This window comes from Talpa occidentalis, unplaced genomic scaffold, assembly GCF_014898055.3.
Source record: "Talpa occidentalis isolate TD23 unplaced genomic scaffold, MPIMG_talOcc4v2.1 talOcc4.7, whole genome shotgun sequence".
Taxonomy (NCBI): domain Eukaryota; kingdom Metazoa; phylum Chordata; class Mammalia; order Eulipotyphla; family Talpidae; genus Talpa; species Talpa occidentalis.
Window position 1 is genome coordinate 43,491,109 of NW_023605083.1, and position 14,784 is coordinate 43,505,892.

General features: G+C 39.5%; 1 pseudogene; it reads right to left on the bottom strand.

Annotated features, from left to right (window-relative positions):
* Positions 1–5,619: 5,619 nt before the first annotated feature.
* LOC119231394 (NEDD4-binding protein 2-like 1) lies at positions 5,620–13,968 on the bottom strand (annotated as a pseudogene).
* Between the last annotated feature and the right edge of the window lie 816 nt (positions 13,969–14,784).

The following is a 14,784-nucleotide window of genomic DNA, read 5'->3' on the forward strand; positions in this document are numbered from 1 at the left end:
GTTGCCTGCCAGTGTGGCATGAGTTTGATGCCCTGACCAGGGAGCTGACCCACATGGCGCAGCAGACCTCTCCTGTCTCACCCACTGCTCCCCTCAGCAGTGTATTTCACTTGACCTGCCCATTCTGCTCCCCACTCTGTCTCTGGTGAATCCTCTCACCCCCTACATCTCTGGCCTGTACCCCAGTTCTTGTATGCATAAATAAAAAAAATCTGAAGAATTAAGTTGGATATTTCACTATTGTGCACTCCAGCAGGGGAATAGCTATAGCCATAAGAAATGCCCTTTTATGCAAGGGGTATGTCTAAGATGTAGAAGTGAGACCTGTGCACACAGGTTAGTGTGAAGAATAGCCAAAGGCTACTCATTGACTAAAACTAGAAACAGCTTCAGGGAAATCCACAGCCCTGGAAAGTACTCGGATGGAGAGGGTACATCCCCCTGACACCAGGGTGCAGGGGAAAAACCAGGTCTGCAACCCTCATCCCATCCTTTCTTAGACCCGTGGCATTGATCAGGGTCCCTGCTTCAGACACCTGTAATGAGGATTAGGTGATATTGGCTCCTTGCTCCTAACGCAAACTGTCATTGCTGCATTTTTTTTTTTGCATTTTTTTTTATTTTTATTTTTTTAAATAATAAATTTTATTTTTATATTCCCCATACAATTGCAGCCCCCCCATTCTGACCCCAATCCCTCCCCTCCCGGCTGCATTTTTTAGAGAACCTTGATCAAGGACCTCGTTTTTGAAAACCTCAGATTACAGCATAACCCACTGTTGCTGCCGTGTCAACTTTCCAGGGTGTGATACTCTCATCTGCAGAAGGAGCCCTGCACTTAATCTCAAAACTGAATTCAGAAGGTGCGGCTCAGGACGAAAGGGTACTTGGGGATCTTCTGCTTTCACATAATTGAGTATGTAAATGTGGTATGATGTCTCAGGAGGTTATTATCAACTTTAGATCTGCATTTATCAGTGCTGGGGGTATTGTTTCTTTGAGTCAAATAACTTTTCATGTATTTTCAACCTTTGGTCACCACTAAGAGATGCTACATGAAATTATGCCTTTTTTCACTCTTAAAATTTGGATTATGCTTTATTTCTCTTTCCATTTTTCATTATTAGTCAGCAGTGGTTCTTCTGCATTGTTATATGAATTCATTAATTACAACTCCTCCTCCTCTTCCTCCCATCACTGCCGCCTCTATTAAGCATTTATACTCCACTTGAAAATTTCAACATGAAAACTGTAAATGCTGATATAAAAATTGTTCTTAAATTTTGTCCATGAACAGCCCATAGATAATACTTATTCAGACCAATATCTGATCGCATCCCCCTTTTTAGATAGTTGGAGTCTGAGATTCAGAATTGACTTCCTACGGAAACACAGCACTTAATGACAGACCTGATCACCAATGAAGAATCAGACAGAGAATTTGAGGTAGATGTGGATATTTTTACATCAGTTTGTGTATGAGAAATCGGTTTCCACTTTGGCATTTTTTGCCTTTAGTGGATTTTCTAAGTCCTTTACGTTAAGTTCTCTCTCTCCATCTTCCCTTTTCTCTTTCAATTATATTTTGGTAAAACAAAAGGAGAATGGGAAAACCCTCAATATAATCAACTAATTAATTTTTAAAGAACTGTTAAAAGGATAATATGGTAAGCAATTTAAGTACAGCCAAAATGAAATTTGAAATGATTGAGTTTGTTGGCTATGTTTTATGATTGGTTCCTATTACCTACCCTAGATGAAAAGGAATTGAGGGCCTCCCCTGGTGGTGAGGCAGTTGAGCGCCACGCTGTGAAGCTGTCCGCAGCCTCTGCAGCGCCGGTTCGATTCCAGCCAGCTGGTGTGGGTCCCACATGGTGTGGCAGACCTCTCCTGTCTCGCCTGCTGCTCGCCTCAACAGTGTATTTTGTCAGTCTGCTTGTTCTGTTCCCTGCTCTGTCTCTGATGAATCCTCTCACCCTCCTGCACATCTGGCCTGTACCTTGGTTCTTGTATAAATAAATAAATAAATCTTAAAAAAAAAAATGATTGCGACTTTCTTTAAAAAAGAAAGAAAAGGAATTGAAACCCCTTTATCCTATATTTAAGGTATCTGAATTACTATAATAACAAGATGACATCAGTTCCTCGGAATATTTCCAGTCATAGGGAATGTCCACAGAGAATGTCAATTGTCTATCAACAATGGATATTGCTAATGTTCAGCAAATATTTACTTCCATTAAAAAAAAAAATTGTGTGCTTCTGAAGGAATTGGGGTATAGATCAGAGGTGTGAGGGTTGAGAGGCCCCACAAGAGACAGAGTGGGGAGAAGAATAGATTGATCCACTAAAATACACTGCTAAGGGCAGCAGTACATGTGGGTTAGCTTCCTGACAGGGGATCAAACCTCAGGCCTTACGCCTTAGGGGTGATAGCACTGAGACTTAACCCCTAGGCTACCAGGGAGGTCCTTTACTTTTATTTTTGTTTTAGATTCTTCCTTTTTAAGTCAAAGAATAACTAAATTTTAATTTTTTATTTGTCTAGCAGGATTGTCATTAAGGTCCATTGAGGAATCCTAAGAATAAAACTGTGGCAAAAAGGTAATGTTTCAGTAAATACTGTGGCCATTAAGTTTTCCTTTAAACCAAGAGCCCTATAAACTATGTAATAACTTCAAATGAATAAGGACACAAGACTGGTTTCATTTCAATTTTTATTGATGTGCCTTGCTTAGTTTAATAGTTTGCATATATTTTCATGCAGTGTCAATAATTATTTCCCATAAATTCAAACCAGTAGGAATGGAGTTCAAATTAGTTTGTGGGTCTTTTCTTTCTATGCAATTGTAGTTTAATGATAAAAGCAGAACAATATATATCTAGTACTATCACATTTTCCTTTTTACTGCAAGCTGTATAATAGACTTTATTCTCGATATATGTCATTTTTATTTCTCTTTCAATTTAATTTCTTAATGTGAGAAAAGCTAGCAATATTCATTTTTAAAAGAATTCTTCAAAAGAATTCTTCAAGTATATTATTGTTGTCTGTTTTGTAAAATCTATGAGAATTCTTTGTTCATCCCCACACCATTATGGAGTTTTAATAGTGATTTGAAAGATTATCTATTATTTGATCTTTTTTAGTATATGTGCTGCTGAAGCAAACACTATTATTTTATCTTTTAAAAAATTGGATTGCATCATCTGTTGCTTAAAGTACTTTTAAGTTTTTATTTAAAGTTGGGATACAAATGCCCAAAAATAGATGACTGGATCAAGAAGATGTGGTACATATACACCATGGAATATTATTCAGCATTCAAAAAAGATAAACACATGCAATTTGCAGCAACATGGATGGAACTGGAAGGGATCATGCTCAGCGAAATAAGCCAGAAAGAAAAAGAAAAATACCGGATGGTCTCACTCATAGCAGGAATCTAGAAAACTTAAATAAGGGACCAGGAAAAAAAATAAGTATAAGAAAGAAAACATCAAAATCAACAAACAACTATGAACCAGAGACACTCTGTGGGGGGTGGGGGGCGGGGAAAGGAGAGATTGGGGTCAAAATAAGGGGATTGTAATTGTATGGGGAATATAAAAATAAAATTTAAATAAAAAAAATAAAGTTGGGATGGCCTATTCTCAAACATTGTTTTATGGCCTGCATGCATTTTTTTAAATAAAGAAAAAATTGCATTATTTACAAATATTGATTATAGCAAACTAACATTTAAATGCAGTTATTGGATAAGAACAAAATAATCACTAGCTTCACTCATTCTTTTGGAATTTTGCTTCTAGACCTGCATTTCACCCCCTTCTCCTTCAACCCTTACATCCAGTTTACAAACCAGTCTTGCCAATCCTAACTCCAATACGATGTCTCTCAAATCTCTGCTCTCCATTCCACTTTCACTACTACTGCCTGGATTCTCAAAGGTTTGTGTTCTTGTTTTGGGGAATATAATCTAAGTAGAGGGTGCTAGATAATCAAGTAAACTGAGAAGTGATGGTCTTAGAGATTTGATGGTAAACTGCAGACAAGAGTCAGCATAACCACAATTAGAAAGAGCCAGAGTTGTAGCAGGGAAGAAGACACACTCCACATTAGCAAATGAAGCAAAAACCTCAACTGGTGGGAACAGAATGAGGAAGTGGACTAAGTCAATCTTCTACATGTCTCTGGGATAAACCTATAGGTGTGGCTGATAAGGTTTGCTATGCTAGATGGCCAGCACTCCAGTTCAGACTCTTCTGAAATTCTTTATCTTATTAGAAGAAGATAATAAGAAGGCATTTTCTGTTCCATTCCTTTCTGCACATGACTGACATGACATTTTACCTAAATGACGATTTTCTTAGTGAATCAATCACCGCCTTTTCTTGTTCTTGAAACTGAGATCCAATGCAATTTCTACTCTGTTGCATTTTCTGTTCTGTTAGGCTAGAAATGATCTCTTTTTTCTTTAATTTCCTGTAAGATTTGTTGTTTTCACTTTTCACTCACCATATAGCAAATATTTTTGTGCCATAGTTATTTGTTCTGTGTCTGTATTTGTGCCCTATTATTTCACGGAACTCTTTGAAGATAGGGTCTCTCATTGCTTCTGCCTCAGATAGCATAGTGCCTGGCATAGAACAAATGCTTAAATAAATAAAAAAACACAGTAAAACCAACTTTACATACTTTTCTATGTAAAGTTCTGTGAATTTCATACATGTATGATACATACACGTATGGGTTATTAGAATAGTTCTGTCACTGCAGTAACCCTCTATGCTGTCTCCTTATAGTCACTTACTCCCTTATTTATCCCTTGTCAATCACTCTATCTCTGTTACTGATCCATCCTTATAGTTTTGTCTTTTCCAGAGAGTCACATAAATAAAAGCCTACAGTATGTAACCTTTTGGAAATTTTTTACTCAACTTAGTGATTTTGAGATTTTCGAGTTTGTTGTAAAGAGATAGCAAGAGATTTTTTTTATTGCTAAGTAATATTCCATTTTATGAACGTATCATAGTTGCTGAAAATTTGGGTTGTTTCCACTTTGGAGCAATTATTAAAAGTTATAAATCTCTCTCTCTCTCTCTCTCTCTCTCTCTCTTTGTGTGTAACAAATCCAATTTCCTTTTATTTCTGTCTCTGCCAGGGGATAAGGCAACAAGAATAGCTCACGTATCTGGATTCCAAATTACCCACTTTTGCTTGAGGCTTTCCCTGGGGCATTTCAAATGCATTTCTTCTCTGGCCATTTACTTTGGAAACAGCTTCATTTCCTCTCAACTGCACCCAAGATCCAATGTACACTGGTCTCTGTAACAGCCCAAACGATAACTGAGCCATATATAAGTCCCTGATTTCCACAGAATATTCTGCAGTGCAGCCTGTACCTGGGACCTGGCAGAGACCACCTCTGAACAGCTTGGGCTGCGCACCGCGACTCTGTGGGAGAGGAACACTCGCCCAGGTGTGTTAATCTCTGTAGGACCCACAGCCCTAAGATTCCCGCCTGAGCATGGTCATCTCGCGAGACCTGATCTAAGAGGTCCCGCTGTAGGTATGACTGGGCAGATGAACTTGAGTGCCCGGGACACGGTGCTACCCTACACCGGCGTGGCATGCTCCACTACGTCGCGTACAAGCAGCGCCAGCGCACACTCCTGCAGCCGCAAGCTTTCTTGCTGCGCGTCTTGACTGCAGGCTTCCTTCTGCTGCTGCTGCCCTCCTGGACTGAGCTGAGGCCTACAGACCCAGCGCGAGCTTGGCCAGGCACCTGGTAAGTCCTTTTTGAAAGAACAGACAGATAAATGGTTTTAGGAACTGCTACATCTGTGATGGGACTCATTGGAGACTGAAAAAGAAAACTTTCCTTTTGCTGAACACATTTCTGGGGTGGCACCATCTGCATGTGGGGTTTCCATGCTGAGCAGTCCTCCAGGCACAGGGTGTCCTGTAATTCATTTTGGTTCCGATACTATGTCCCTGGGGTTAGCCTCCAGGCCCCACAGATGCAAGGCTCACAGTTCAACAAGGTCGCCCCTTACTCATTCAGAGACCTGTCATCTGTGCTTCTGACCAACTGGATATAAATCAGTTATAGTCCCCATACAATTCCCACCCCCCTTGTTTTGATCCTGCTCCCTCTTCCCCCTCTGTAGTATGTCTCTGGTTTATAGTTGCTTGTTGATTTTCATTTTTACTTTATTATAATTACTTTTAAAAAAGATTTATCTATGCATACAAGAGCTAGGGTATAGGCCAGAGGTGTGGGGGTTCACCAGAGACAGAGTGGGGAACAGAGCAGGCAGACTGACCGAAGTAAGCTGCTGAGGGGAGCAGTGGATGAGACAGGAGAGGTCTGCTGCACTATGTGGGTTGCTCCCTGGCTGGCCGGGGGTATCGAACTTGTGCTGCAGAGGCTGCAGACAGCTTCATAGGTTGTGTCTTAACCCCTTGCGCCACCAGGGAAGCCCTACTTTATTATAATTAGGCTTTTTCCTGTTCCCTTATTTAGGTTTTCTAAATTCTTGCTGTGAGTGAGACCATCTGGTATGTTTATAGCAGCACTATTTACAATATCTAAGCTATGGAAACAACCCATATGCCCAAAAATAGATGACTGGATCAAGAAGATGTGGTACATATACACCATGGAATATTACTCAGCAATCAAAAAAGATAAACTCATGCAATTTGCAGCAACATGGATGGAGCTGGAAGGGATCATGCTCAGCGAAATAAGCCAGAAAGAAAAAGAAAAATACCAGATGGTCTCACTTATAGCAGGAATTTAGAAAACCTAAATAAGGGACCAGGAAAAAGACTTATTATAATATAAGTAAAAATCAAAATCAACAACCTCCATTCTTAGGCTCCTCAGGAGCCCCAGGACATTATTCAGATCATTAGCACACAAGAAGACAATTATTACTTCAGTGATTCCAAGGGTTTTAGGAACTGTGTAACAGGAAAGGGGGCAGAACACCAAATAATTATTTCTTATGTTCTATATCTTTATATATGTGTATAATATTGATATATGTACATTAAGGATAGAAATACAAATTATATTACTTATGTGTGTATAAAGATAGATAGGTAGCAAGCTAGCTTGCTAGTAATTCTAAAATAGACATACAAGTTCTTTTGGATTTCATGAAAAGATAGGACTACTGGCTGAGGTAGGTTTGACCCTACAAATCAAGGAAATACCTGAACTTGTAGAAAGATTTATTCTGTGGTTTGTATTGAATTGGCATTTATAAATGCTTGCAAGAGGGTTATATCATTGATAGAATCACCTCCCATGATTCAGAAATACAAAGCACTTTAACTTTAGATTTCTTAAAAACTTGTCACTGACTCTTTCCTCTAATTTCCAACTTCCAGTAAATCCCCAAAATAATCAACACAAAGAGAAAAAGGAGATGACCTCTTATATGTTCTCTAGGTCTTTTAGAAAATAATGGAGTTGTTCCCTTCACATACATGGAAATCTACAAGAAAGGTGATTTGTAGACACCAAGGAATGGTCCCTGTTCAAAAACAAATGCCCTACAAATGTTACCATAGCAAGATTGGAAGTCTATAATGCTACCTAGAATGCATTTGGCATTGTTGCAAACAAACAAGAGAAAGATCTTGCCCATCATTAAGTAGAACAGGGAACATGGTACCTCCCCCTTTTAGGGAGAGCTAGGAAACATCTTCACATGATCTTGCCTCATGTATATGAATTCCTGGTGGTCTGTGTGTCCAAATTCCTCTCCCCCTTATAGGTCACTAGTTAGAATGGATGTCTGCCCCTTTGGCCTCATTTTAAGTTAGTCACCTCCTGAAGGCCCTATCTCCAAATATAGTCACATTTTGAGGTATTGGGAGTTAGGGTTTCAATATAAGAATTGGGGAGAAGGGTGATAAAATTCAGCACATAGTAAGGTGTGTAGATAACTGCAGCTATTTCAGGTCAGTCTGCTGGATTGGGTGGAGTGTACTGAAAGATCGGTCTTCTTTCCCTTGAGGCTGTACTCTCATCATTCAGGTTAGTGAGGGTCAAACCTTGGTTGAGTGCCCCCCAGTTTTAGGATTGTGAACAACACAGCAGGTAAATCATTAGGACAGGCTCCCTTAGCAAATTCCATGAAATGGATCATCTCAGATTATTTTTACCCAATATGACACATATATTGATAATGTCGATCAGAGCATACTCCATGTCATTTCCTATCACCTTCAGGCTAATACTAACTGCCCCTTTCTTTTTCAATCAGTGATGTATATTAAATGTAAGTGAATGAAGAAAATATTATAGATATGGTAAGGCCATCCTAATTTATTAAAAAAATTATTTGCAAACTTTGACTATTTAAATTTCAGCAATTTGTTATCTGGGTGTTCTCTTATTCTTTAATCTTAGGAGATTAGCTGATCCTTTTAATACCTAAGAATTGTACCAACACAAGTCCTATATGCTGTTGAAAATCCAGCATTCTCCCTAGTATCTCCAGAAATACATATTTTTTCAAATCATAACTTGCTATAATTTCCTGCTTCTCCTGAATCCTAGTTCTATCCCTGGTTTGATCTCTTTTTCCCTAAGAATTTCTTCTTGTGAATACCAGCACAGCCTTGGGGAAAACCCTATTCAACTACAAGCTCTCATGTCTGACTTCATCTTCTTACTCCATACATTTTGCCAAAGTTGCACTTTTTTTTTCTCTGATGCTTCTGCCTTTCTCGTTATTAGACTCTATAGACTTATTGTTCATGTTTATATTTATTATTGCAACAGAATTTGGAGAGGAAGGGGAGGGAAATACGTTTTATCAGTCAGCTACCCTGAACTGACTTCTGGTTTTCAAAAGGAAGAAGATAGTGAGTGATTATATTAGAGGTAAAGGAATTTCAAAAAGTTAAAAATTTTATATAAAGATTAATGATTTACAACTAAGACAACTGATTTGAGGTCCAGTTGTATATTTCATTTTCATACATTCTGAAGTATCTGGAATCATCTTTTTGGACACAAAAAATCTTGTTCTCTAGAAAGTCTGCATAGTTACCCTAATGAACTTGAAATAATCTTCATAGACTTTCTAGTAAGATAAACATTTCAATCAAATATTATTCTAGCGCTTCTAAAATATAAGAAAAAAATGGAAAGACAGGGTTTATAGTTTATCTAGATTTCTCATCTAGACATCTATAGTGTCTGACACATATTAGATGCTCATTATATTGTGAGCAAGTAAAACGATGGTTTTTTTTAAACTATCAGTTTTTACATTGGCCACTAGAGAGCACTGGTTGCAATAATAAAGAATTAGAATTCCTAAAATTTATGTGCAGAATTGTTATTTGTAGTATTAATGCTATAGTCAATTTTGATTATGCTTTATGTGCAATGGTTTCTGATACTTCATTTGACAAGGCAGCTTTATTTGTTGGATATCCTGAACCTTTTTTTTAAAAAAGATTTATTTATTCATGCGTGCAAGAACTGGGGTGTAAGCCAGAGGTACTGGGTTGAGAGGATTCACCAGAGTGAGTGGGGAGCAGAACAGGCAGATCTACTGAAATACACTGCTGAGGGGAGCAGCAGATGAGACTGAAGAGTTCTGCTGCGCCAAGTGGGTCAACTCCCTGGTGGGCAGGGGATCCAACTTGTGCTGCAGTGGCCTGCGGCAATAGCTTGACAGTGCTGTGTCTTTAACCCCTGTGCCACTACGGAGGCCCTGGATATCCCAAATCTTTGGTTTTAAAAATAGAAATGCAAAGTTTCCAGTGTGAACAGGACTATAAAGAGACAAGCCAAGGTATAATGGAAAGATTCTTCCCCAGGGAATGTGATGACAGAGAAAACAGTTAAATGGTGGAAAAGAAATAGAAAAACAACAATCTAATAGATGAAAGAAAAGGCAATGATTAAGACTATGAAGAGCAAATGAAAAGATATTATCTTTTGATGTGGAATTCTTCATTCATTTTTCTTTTAACAGTGCTTCTTGAACTTGAGTGTTAAAGTGGGTCAAATGTTTAATCCTCTAAAATATATGTCCCTAGGTCCTGTGAATGTATGAGGAAGGAGTGTCTTTTGCAGGTGTAATTAGGTAAGGATATCTAGGTGAGCCCTAAATCCAGTGACTTATGTCTATGAGAGAGAGAGAGGAGAAATCACAGAAAGGAGGAGATTGAAGTGATGGCAGCTATAAGGAATGCCAGCAGCCACAAGCTGCAAGAAGAAAGGACCAGAAGGAGCCTTTGGAGGGAGTCCTGTCTTGCTGACTCTTTCAGACCTGGAAGAAAAGAACTTTCTGTTGTTTTAAGCCATGCATATTCTGGTTATTTGTTATGACAACCCTAGGAAATGAATGTGCATCACACACACCTGGAGGGGTTGTTTAAACACAGACTTCTGGCCCTGATCCCAGAGTATCTGATTCAGTAACTCTGAGCCCATGGGGAATTTGCATTTCTAACAAATTCCCAGGGGATGTTTGTGTGGCTGTTCAGGGAACCACACTACTAGACCTGTGGTTTTCAGCACTGGATTTATAATACACAGTCACTTGGGATGCCTTAAAAATGCCTAAACATTCTAATTTTAATTGGTCTGTAGTGCAGTTTAGGGATCAGTAATTTTAAAAGCTACCCAGGTGATTCCAATTTACAGATAGCCAAGAACTACTATTTACTTTAAAATTCCTCCAGAGTTGCCTGCGATATTTAAAAGGGTATTTCTGGGAGACTATAAAAGCGATAGCATAGAATCATTAATAAAAAGGTATCAGTGACTGTAGGGTAAGAAAAAAATGTCAGGCTTTTCTGCCCTCGCACCATCAGGATAGTTGATGGATCCTTGCGGTCCTGAATGCATGCCTGATGGCGGGCACCTGGAATAGGTTGTGGGCATAGGTAGATGGGATTCACCTGGGCTAAGACTGGGCTTTTAAGGGTGGTGTCATGGGGATGCCAGTAGAAGCCGAAAGAGAAGCCGAGAGCAGAGAGAACGCCAGAGAGCCCAGACAGAGTGAGGATTTGCTGGGGGCTGGGAGAACTGCCATCCTCCCGGCCCCCCAGCACCCCTGCCTGCCATATGCCTGGTAAATCTAAATAATAGACCTGCAAAAGCCACTGAGGACTCTGACTCCTCCTTTACCCGGTCTGCTGGATCAGAAATCCTGCTCTGTGTCCTTCCTGCCCCTACAGTGACATTTTTAAGAAGTCAGGAATGAGAATTATCTATTTTAAAATAATTATTTAAAATTATAAGACGATCTTGCTATTACAGTTCATTTTTAAAGGAGATGCTGTGTTACTCTTTGTTAGCATATTCAACCATCAAATTGTTGGTACAGTTCTATGCAATGAGTTCTGAGTAATATTCCTAACATGATGTTATGTGAGACTGTGGCGTTAGAAATGCACATCTTGTAGAGTAGAATATGGAGCCCAGAATATGAAAGATGACATTGCCAGCAAGGCAGAATCAGCACATCCTAGGATTAAAAGTACAGATTTTGCATATCATACTTGAATTGAAATTCTGCTACTGTCAGTACAACACATGTATCCTGTTGCAAGTTACAATTTAAAAGCATTAGTTTGAAAAGGAGTAGGAAAAAAATGCATGTGTTTTGTCATTTGTAAAACAGATCCACATGCTTCACTGATATTCCTCAGTTTTTCAGTTTTAAGTGCAGTCTACTGATTTTGTAGTAGAAAAGTTGAGGTCTTTTTTTCTTTTATATTTTCTCAACACCAATTCCCATCCTAGATTCTACACCCTTCCTCCTAATTTGTCATATTATGCTTTTTGGGTGGAATCAATATTCACTGTTTACATTATTATAAGAGCCTGAGACTATTTTTTTTCAAAGATATTCCCATCCATACATACAAGAGCTGGGGTAGAGGCCAGAGGTGCGGGGCTTGAGAGGATTCACCAGGGACAGAGTAGGGAACAGAACAGGCAGGCAGACTGAAATACACTGCTGAGGGGAGTAGCACGCGAGCCAGGAGAGGTCTGCTGTGACATGTGGGTAGCTTCCCTGCCAGCCGGTGGATGGAATTTGCGCTTTATAGGCTGCGGACAGCTTCACAGCAATGTGCTCAATCCCCTATGCCACCTGGAGGCCCTCAAGACTCTGAGACTATTTATCCTTCGCATATCCATTTATGATTTATATCCTGGGATGCTTAATTATTTGTTCTCACTCTCAAACATTTGCACTACCAACTGATTATATACAGTTAAAGGCTTTTTAATTTGCTTTTAAAATTGCTGGATTTGGGCCTCCCTGGTGGTGCAGCGGTTGAGTGCTGGGTTGCGAAGCTGCCCGCAGCCTCTGCAGCACTGGTTCGATCCCCGGCTGCTCCCCGGAGGAGGGTCCCGCATGGCGCGTAGACCTCTCCTGCCGCCCGCTGCTCCCCTCAGCAGTGTACTTCAGTCCTTCTGCCTGCTCTGCTCCCTGCTCTGGCTCTGGTGAATTCTCTCACCCTCCCGCGCTTCTGACTGTACCCAGTGCATGTATAAATAAATAAATAAAAATAAATAAATAAATCTTTAAAAAAAAATAAAATTGCTGGATTATTACTCTTAAAATTGGTGAAGGTAGGCTTGTTTTATTTACACTATTAGCTCCATAGCCAAAAGCTATTCAGGTTTATTTCTGTTCAAAAAAGTGGTTAAAACACACAGTGTGACTTAAATGATACTGATTTTCCTCAGTAGCTCAATAGGATTTAACATTTTTAACAATGATACATCACTAGAATAAAAGACTAATGTCCCAAAGTATTTACTTTGATAATATTCCCCGAGTAAGGGGAAATCGGTACCATTACAATTATACCTCATATTTTGGCACTAAAATTTTTCCCGCATCCCTCTTCTCTTCCCCATTTTCCCCGACTTTCCTGATGGGGATGGAGTACCTCAAAAAATAAGTTGATTCGTGGAAGGGGGTACTGGAGCTTGATATGTTATCAATACTTTGATTACCTATGGACCGAGTATATTCTTGGGTATGTTTTCAGGTTTCAGTTTCAAATTCTTTCCCCAGAGAAAGTAATTTTGTTCAATCAAATCTGCAGAATTCCCTGGTTCAGACAATGCACATGAACAAATACTTGCTGAAGATGACTATAATGACTTCTGCTCAAACCTTCAGGTTTGACTATTTACACTGGAATTAAAGCTTTAACAAATACTAAAAATTGAAGTGCAAACTCACTTAGGAAGATTTTGAATGTCAGTAAGAAATGCCTCTAATCTGGTGACCACCACCCCTTCTGTTAAAGGAGCTCTCATTTGAGAAGCTACCATGTTTTGGAGACTGTGTAGCTATTCCATATCCTGCACTGTTGGAAGGTGATGCATTATTCTTGACCTGGCTTCTGTTCAATATGCTTGGTATTCTTACATGAAGCATAATGTGAAACGTAACATCATATTCATACTGTTATTTCATTTGGTGTATTTTTTTCTTGATACTTCATGAATGTTGAATTTATAGTGAATGTCAGGTTTTGGCAATGTAACTTCAAGTTATTTTCAAGTGCCATAACTGCATAGGGCTTCATTTCCCAGGCATGGAGGTTGGTATTATCAATAAACATAGGGAGTATACCAAATCTCACTGCTTTTCTTGCTCAGAATTGTACTGGTAGGCACCATCTTCCCTGAAGGAAAAATCATCTGTGCTGAAAATCAGGGCCCTGGGAGAGTCCTGTTGTAATTGCCTGGCCAGTGTAGTTTTTCCCTGAGCCTGGGAGGCCTTGCAAGAGGTGAGATGTTTTCTAAAGCAGTCTCCTACGTGGTGGTGATGGTGATAGTTGTGGTTGGGGCAGTGGGGGGTGGGGGGAGGGTGCCTGATGGCCCACCAAGGCTGATACTTCTGCTTCTGATGGAGGCTCAGCCTCCCAGTGGATTCAAGAAAACCCTCCTCCATGGGGTGGGGTTGGCTGCCATAGCCCAGGTCTTCTTTCCCTAAGTCAGGTTCTTGGCCAAAGCTGTTTTTGTGGCTCTCTAGCCATGTGATTGGGTCTTTATAATATTGAAGTAAGTTTCTTCTTTTCCCATGTCTTAGAGTTTTTATCGTAGATGGGTACTGAATCTTATCAAATGCCTTCTCTGTATCTATTGATATTTTCAGTTGTTATTATTGCTTAAATTTTAATTTGGTTGATGCTCCCTCTATTGTCAGTGTTTCCTCTGAATTCCTTAATTCTATTTTATTTTTATGCTCCTGCTTTTTCATTTTCAAGATGTGTCATTTATGTTGTTTGATGATGGGAGCTAAAACTTTTCTCATTATATTCAACAGCTTTCCCCCTGTTCTTTCTTTCTTTGTTCGTTTATTTGCTTAAGTGGCAAGATAATATTTTGTGATATAAGTTAACTTTCTCCCTCCCTGTAAATTTTGTCAGTCTGATGTATTTTGAAATTTATCTTCATACTATGGAGATGGTTGACATGCAGCCAACTGCAGATAAAATAAGGGTCAGTTTTAATTTTTATTATTTAAAAAAATATTTATGCATACAAAGGTTGGGGTGTAGGCCAGAGGTTTGGGGTGGGGGTGAGAGGATTCAGCAGAGACAGAGTGGGGAGCAGAACAGATGTATTGAGTGCAAGAGAGGGGAGGTCTGCTGCGCCATGTGGGTAGCTCTCTGGCCACGGATGGAACTCAGGCTGCAGTAGCTGCCAATAGCTTCATAGTGCTGAGACTTAATCCCTTGCACCACCAGGGAGGCCCAAGAGTCAG